Source organism: Gymnoscopelus microlampas, assembly GCF_963454915.1.
Source record: "Gymnoscopelus microlampas genome assembly, chromosome: 7".
Taxonomy (NCBI): Eukaryota; Metazoa; Chordata; class Actinopteri; order Myctophiformes; family Myctophidae; genus Gymnoscopelus; species Gymnoscopelus microlampas.
Window position 1 is genome coordinate 2,496,701 of NC_139944.1, and position 7,971 is coordinate 2,504,671.

The window sequence follows — 7,971 nt, forward strand, 5'->3', positions numbered from 1 at the left end:
CAGCATCTCTGAAGTTTTCAAGACAGCCCTGAGTGCATCAAAAAAAATTAACAGAGTAAAGATGACAGTGAAGACAGGGCTCGTTGGTCTAGGGGTATGATTCTCGCTTAGGGTGCGAGAGGTCCCGGGTTCAAATCCCGGACGAGCCCTCCCGCGTCACCAAACTTTACACCCGGGGTTCTGAATGGTCAAGCTTGTCATCTGTCTGGATTAAAGACGGTTGGAAAATGCTCTGCTCACACATTCTGCAGTCTTGAAGGTTAAGTTGACCCTCCTATGTCCATTCCCTTCAGCATCTTTGAAGTTTTCTAGACAGCCCTGAGTGCATCAAAAAAATTTAACAGAGTAAAGATGACAGTGAAGACAGGGCTCGTTGGTCTAGGGGTATGATTCTCGCTTTGGGTGCGAGGTCCCGTGTTCAAATCCCGGACGAGCCCTCCCGGGTCACCAAACTTTACACGCGGGCTTCTGAATGGTCGAGCTCGTCATCTGTTTGGATTAAAGACGGTTGGAAAATGCTCTGCTCACACATTTTGCAGTTTTGAAGGTTAAGTTGACCCTCCTATGTCCATTCCCTTCAGCATCTCTGAAGTTTTCAAGACAGCCCTGAGTGCATAAAAAAAAATTAACAGAGTAAAGATGACAGTTAAGACAGGGCTCGTTGGTCTAGGGGTATGATTTTCGCTTTGGGTGCGAGAGGTCCCGGGTTCAAATCCCGGACGAGCGCTCCCGGGTCACCAAACTTTACACCCATGCTTCTGAATGGTCGAGCTAGTCATCTGTTTGGATTAAAGACGGTTGGAAAATGCTCTGCTCACACATTCTGCAGTCTTGAAGGTTAAGTTGACCCTCCTATGTCCATTCCCTTCAGCATCTCTGAAGTTTTCAAGACAGCCCTGAGTGCATCAAAAAAATTAACAGAGTAAAGATGACAGTGAAGACAGGGCTCGTTGGTCTAGGGGTATGATTCTCGCTTTGGGTGCGAGAGGTCCCGGGTTCAAATCCCTGACGAGCCCTCCCGGGTCACCAAACTTTACACCCGGGCTTCTGAATGGTCAAGCTCGTCATCTGTTTGGATTAAAGACGGTTGGAAAATGCTCTGCTCACACATTCTGCAGTCTTGAAGGTTAAATTGACCCTCCTATGTCCATTCCCTTCAGCATCTCTGAAGTTTTCAAGACAGCCCTGAGTGCATAAAAAAAATGAACAGAGCAAAGATGACAGTGAAGACAGGGCTCGTTGGTCTAGGGGTATGATTCTCGCTTTGGCTGCGAGAGGTCCCGTGTTCAAATCCTGGGACGAGCCCTCCCGGGTCACCAAACTTTACACCCGGGCTTCTGAATGGTCGAGCTCGTCATCTGTTTGGATTAAAGACGGTTGGAAACTGCTCTGCTCACACATTTTGCAGTTTTGAAGGTTAAGTTGACCCTCCTATGTCCATTCCCTTCAGCATCTCTGAAGTTTTCAAGACAGCCCTGAGTGCATCAAAAAAAATTAACAGAGTAAAGATGACAGTGAAGACAGGGCTCGTTGGTCTAGGGGTATGATTCTCGCTTTGGGTGCGAGAGGTCCCGGGTTCAAATCCCGGACGAGCCCTCCCGGGTCACCACAATTTACACCCGGGCTTCTGAATGGTCAAGCTAGTCATCTGTTTGGATTAAAGACGGTTGGAAAATGCTCTGATCACACATTTTGCAGTCTTGAAGGTTAAATTGACCCTCCTATGTCCATTCCCTTCAGCATCTCTGAAGTTTTCAAGAGAGCCCTGAGTGCATCAAAAACATTTACCAGAGTAAAGATGACAGTGAAGACAGGGCTCGTTGGTCTAGGGGTATGATTCTCGCTTTGGGTGCGAGAGGTCCCGGGTTCAAATCCCGGACGAGCCCTCCCGGGTCACCAAAATTTACACCCGGGCTTCTGAATGGTCAAGCTCGTCATCTGTTTGGATTAAAGACGGTTGGAAAATGCTCTGCTCACACATTCTGCAGTCTTGAAGGTTAAATTGACCCTCCTATGTCCATTCCCTTCAGCATCTCTGAAGTTTTCAAGACAGCCCTGAGTGCATCAATAAAATTAACAGAATAAAGATGACAGTGAAGACAGGGCTCGTTGGTCTAGGGGTATGATTCTCGCTAAGGGTGCGAGAGGTCCCGGGTTCAAATCCCGGACGAGCCCTCCCGCGTCACCAAACTTTACACCCGGGCTTCTGAATGGTCAAGCTCGTCATCTGTTTGGATTAAAGACGGTTGGAAAATGCTCTGCTCACACATTCTGCAGTCTTGAAGGTTAAGTTGACCCTCCTATGTCCATTCCCTTCAGCATCTCTGAAGTTTTCAAGACAGCCCTGAGTGCATCAAAAACATTTAAAAGAGTAAAGATGACAGTGAAGACATTCGTTGGTCTAGGGGTATGATTCTCGCTTTGGGTGCGAGAGGTCCCGGGTTCAAATCCCGGACGAGCCCTCCCGGGTCACCAAACTTTACACCCGGGCTTCTGAATGGTCGAGCTCGTCATCTGTTTGGATTAAAGACGGTTGGAAAATGCTCTGCTCACACATTCTGCAGTCTTGAAGGTTAAATTGACCCTCCTATGTCCATTCCCTTCAGCATCTCTGAAGTTTTCAAGACAGCCCTGAGTGCATCAATAACATTTAACAGAGTAAAGATGACAGTGAAGACAGGGCTCGTTGGTCTAGGGCTATGATTCTCGCTTAGGGTGCGAGAGGTCCGGGGTTCAAATCCCGGACGATTCCTCCCGGGTCGACCAACTTTACACCCGGGCTTCTAAAAGGTCAAGCTCGTCATCTGTTTGGATTAAAGACGGTTGGAAAATGCTCTGCTCACGCAGTCTTGAAGGTTAAATTGACCCTCCTATGTCCATTCCCTTCATTATCTCTGAAGTTTTCAAGACAGCCCTGAGTGCATAAAAAAAAATTAACAGAGTAAAGATGACAGTGAAGACAGGGCTCGTTGGTCTAGGGGTATGATTCTCGCTTCGGGTGCGAGAGGTCCCGGGTTCAAATCCCGGACGAGCCCTCCCGCGTCACCAAACTTTACACCCGGGCTTCTGAATGGTCAAGCTCGTCATCTGTTTGGATTAAAGACGGTTGGAAAATGCTCTGCTCACACATTCTGCAGTCTTGAAGGTTAAATTGACCCTGCTATGTCCATTCCCTTCAGCATCTCTGAAGTTTTCAAGACAGCCCTGAGTGCATCAAAAAAAATTAACAGAGTAAAGATAACAGTGAAGACAGGGCTCGTTGGTCTAGGGGTATGATTCTCGCTTAGGGTGCGAGAGGTCCCGGGTTCAAATCCCGGACGAGCCCTCCCGCGTCACCAAACTTTACACCCGGGGTTCTGAATGGTCAAGCTTGTCATCTGTCTGGATTAAAGACGGTTGGAAAATGCTCTGCTCACACATTCTGCAGTCTTGAAGGTTAAGTTGACCCTCCTATGTCCATTCCCTTCAGCATCTCTGAAGTTTTCAAGACAGCCCTGAGTGCATCAAAAAAATTTAACAGAGTAAAGATGACAGTGAAGACATTCGTTGGTCTAGGGGTATGATTCTCGCTTAGGGTGCGAGAGGTCCCGGGTTCAAAATCCCGGACGAGCCCTCCCGGGTCAGCAAACTTTACACCCGGGCTTCTGAATGGTCACGCTCGTCATCTGTTTAGATTAAAGACGGTTGGAAAATGCTCTGCTCACACATTCTGCAGTCTTGATGGTTAAATTGACCCTCCTATGTCCATTCCCTTCAGCATCTCTGAAGTTTTCAAGACAGTCCTGAGTGCATAAAAAAATTTAACAGAGTAAAGATGACAGTGAAGACAGGGCTCGTCGGTCTAGGGGTATGATTCTCGCTTAGGGTGCGAGAGGTCCCGGGTTCAAATCCCGGACGAGCCCTCCCGCGTCACCAAACTTTACACCCGGGCTTCTGAATGGTCAAGCTCGTCATCTGTTTGGATTAAAGACGGTTGGAAAATGCTCTGCTCACACATTCTGCAGTCTTGAAGGTTAAGTTGACCCTCCTATGTCCATTCCCTTCAGCATCTCTGAAGTTTTCAAGACAGCCCTGAGTGCATCAAAAACATTTAACAGAGTAAAGATGACAGTGAAGACATTCGTTGGTCTAGGGGTATGATTCTCGCTTTGGGTGCGAGAGGTCCCGGGTTCAAATCCCGGACGAGCCCTCCCGGGTCACCAAAATTTCCACCCGGGCTTCTGAATGGTCAAGCTCGTCATCTGTTTGGATTAAAGACGGTTGGAAAATGCTCTGCTCACACATTCTGCAGTCTTGAAGGTTAAATTGGCCCTCCTATGTCCATTCCCTTCAGCATCTCTGAAGTTTTCAAGACAGCCCTGAGTGCATAAAAAAACATTAACAGAGTAAAGATGACAATGAAGACAGGGCTCGTTGGTCTAGGGGTATGATTCTCGCTTTGGGTGCGAGAGGTCCCGGGTTCAAATCCCGGACGAGCCCTCCCGGGTCAGCAAACTTTACACCCGGGCTTCTGAATGGTCACGCTCGTCATCTGTTTAGATTAAAGACGGTTGGAAAATGCTCTGCTCACACATTCTGCAGTCTTGAAGGTTAAATTGACCCTCTTATGTCCATTCCCTTCAGCATCTCTGAAGTTTTCAAGACAGTCCTGAGTGCATAATTTTTTTTTAACAGAGTAAAGATGACAGTGAAGACAGGGCTCGTTGGTCTAGGGGTATGATTCTCGCTTCGGGTGCGAGAGGTCCCGGGTTCAAATCCCGGACGAGCCCTCCCGGGTCACCAAACTTTACACCCGGGCTTCTGAATGGTCAAGCTAGTCATCTGTTTGGATTAAAGACGGTTGGAAAATGCTCTGCTCATACATTCTGCAGTCTTGAAGGTTAAATTGACCCTCCTATGTCCATTCCCTTCAGCATCTCTGAAGTTTTCAAGACAGCCCTGAGTGCATCAAAAAAATTTAACAGAGTAAAGATGACAGTGAAGACAGGGCTCGTTGGTCTAGGGGTATGATTCTCGCTTTAGGTGCGAGAGGTCCCGGGTTCAAATCCCGGACGATTTCTCCCGGGTCGCCCAACTTTACACTCGGGCTTCTAAAAGGTCAAGCTCGTCATCTGTTTGGATTAAAGACGGTTGGAAAATGCTCTGCTCACGCAGTCTTGAAGGTTAAATTGACCCTCCTATGTCCATTCCCTTCATTATCTCTGCAGTTTTCAAGACAGCCCTGAGTGCATAAAAAAAAAATAACAGAGTAAAGATGACAGTGAAGACAGGGCTCGTTGGTCTAGGGGTATGATTCTCGCTTCGGGTGCGAGAGGTCCCGGGTTCAAATCCCGGACGAGCCCTCCCGCGTCACCAAACTTTACACCCGGGCTTCTGAATGGTCAAGCTCGTCATCTGTTTGGATTAAAGACGGTTGGAAAATGCTCTGCTCACACATTCTGCAGTCTTGAAGGTTAAATTGGCCCTCCTATGTACATTCCCTTCAGCATCTCTGAAGCTTTCAAGACAGCCCTGAGTGCATAAAAAAAAATTAACAGAGTAAAGATGACAGTGAAGACAGGGCTCGTTGGTCTAGGGGTATGATTATCGCTTTGGGTGCGAGAGGTCCCGGGTTCAAATCCCGGACGAGCCCTCCCGGGTCAGCAAACTTTACACCCGGGCTTCTGAATGGTCACGCTCATCATTTGTTTGGATTAAAGACGGTTGGAAAATGCTCTGCTCACACATTCTGCAGTCTTGAAGGTTAAATTGACCCTCCTATGTCCATTCCCTTCAGCATCTTAGCAGGGCGGGAAATTGCCGTTTTCAATACGCGATAGTGCACTTGGTGATACAAGCGCGAAATTTGGCAGAGATGTCCTTCACATGACCCTAATTGATAATCAACCTCTGGCCATGCAAAAATCCTAAGATTTCAAGATGGCCACCACCAGTTTTCAAAATGGCTGCAACTGGGCAAATGTTTTGGACTATATCACTTTGCTGGGGCTTATTTTAATATGTGAGAATATGTTCTGGAGGTATTTCTACCCAGTACGATAAAAAATAACATTAGGTTCCAATATGGCGGCATGTTTTCCAATATGGCTGCCGATAAATTGCAGAAATGTGCATCTGCTTATGGTTTATCCACATGAGCTTGTAGTACATGTATTTGTATTAATTACCATACACAGAATCCATTTATGGAACATTTGAAAGTGATTTATTAGCTTGGTAAAGCTTAGCGCTTACTTTTTGTTTTGATATAAGTCATTATAAACACATTCTCATTTACAATGGTGGCTGGGCAAGTGACAGGCCAGTGTACTAGCAACTGCAACCACAGAGGGGTGTGCAGATAAGTCCAAACTTAAAGCATTTGCAGTGTCCAGAACATGCTTTTTTACATCCACATCGTGTCAGCTTCTGGCATAATTTGGCAAACAGGACTGCACAATAGTGACTGGCCCCATATATGTCCTGCTTGGAATGCACTTCACTTGCATTCACTTCCTTGTAGGAACTACTTCTATGAAGTTCTATCGTACATGAGGACTATGAACTCCTCAATGACTTGCATATGTTTATCATTTATTGCAACAGGTGTTGAACCTAATTTGGAGAAGTTGTCTGCCATGCTGACCTTTTTCCCTTTCCATGGAAGGACGAAACTGTGGCATCCCCTGAATGCATGAAAGAAGCAAAGACCTGATGACTTTGATTCAATAGCTGATGCAATTTAATGAACAGGGATCCATCTGAGATCCTTCCCTCCTTCCAAAGGCAATCCACAGCTAATTCAAGCCAAGTCTTTGAACAAGTGAAACTGTTAGGTCAACAATGTCAGTATCTGAGGCAGAGCTGCAGAGGATAGCATCTGACACATCATGATTCGCAGCTCAGATACTGACGTCTTATAGACCCCCTGGTATTGCTGAGGTGGAGCGCCACACTCACCGTACCTACGTACTCATACACTGATCCTGACCGAACCCATGACCATGTGATCCGAAGGTGAAAGCTCTACCGACTGAGCTACCCAGACACAAAGACTTGGCTTGAAAAAGCTGTCGAAGAACCTCAGATGGATCCCCCTTCATGAAAATGCATCAGCTATTGGATCAAAGTCATCAGGTCTTTGCTTCTTTCATGTGTTCAGCAGATGCCATACAGTTTTGTCCTTCCACGGAAAGAGAAAAAGGTCAGCACCTGTTTGAGAAAATATCCCTATATATATCTAAGTTTTTGTATTTATTGGTGAACATATTGAAAATTCTGTTGCCCTAGGTCATTAAAAAGCTACCAAATCACTTTAAAATGTGCTATAAATTGATTCTGTGTATGGTAATTAATACAAATACATGTGCTACAAGCTCATGTGAATGTACATTTATGCAATTTATCGGCAGCCATATTGGAAAATATGCCGCCATATTGGACCTAATATTATTTTTTGTATCTTATTTGGTAGAAATACTGTCAGAACATATTCTCCTACATTAAAATAAGGGGGAAATCAAAGATTTACAGCCCCAGCAAAGTGATATAGTCCAAAATGTTGGCCCAGTTGCAGACATTTTTAAAACTGGTGGTGGCCATCTTGAAATCTTAGGATTTTTGAGTGGCCAGAGGTTGATTATCAATTAGGGTCATATGAAGGACATCTGTGTCAAATTTCGCGCTTGTATCACCAAGTGCACTATGGTATCAATTTCCCGCCCTGCTCTCTGAAGTTTTCAAGACAGCCCTGAGTGCATAAAAAAAATTAACAGAGTAAAGATGACAGTGAAGACAGGGCTCCTTGGTCTAGGGTTATGATTTTCGCTTTGGGTGCGAGAGGTCCGGGGTTCAAATCCCGGACGAGCCCTCCCGGGTCACCAAACTTTACACCCGGGCTTCTGAATGGTCGAGCTCGTCATCTGTTTGGATTAAAGACGGTTGGAAAATGCTCTGCTCACACATTCTGCAGTCTTGAAGGTTAAATTGACC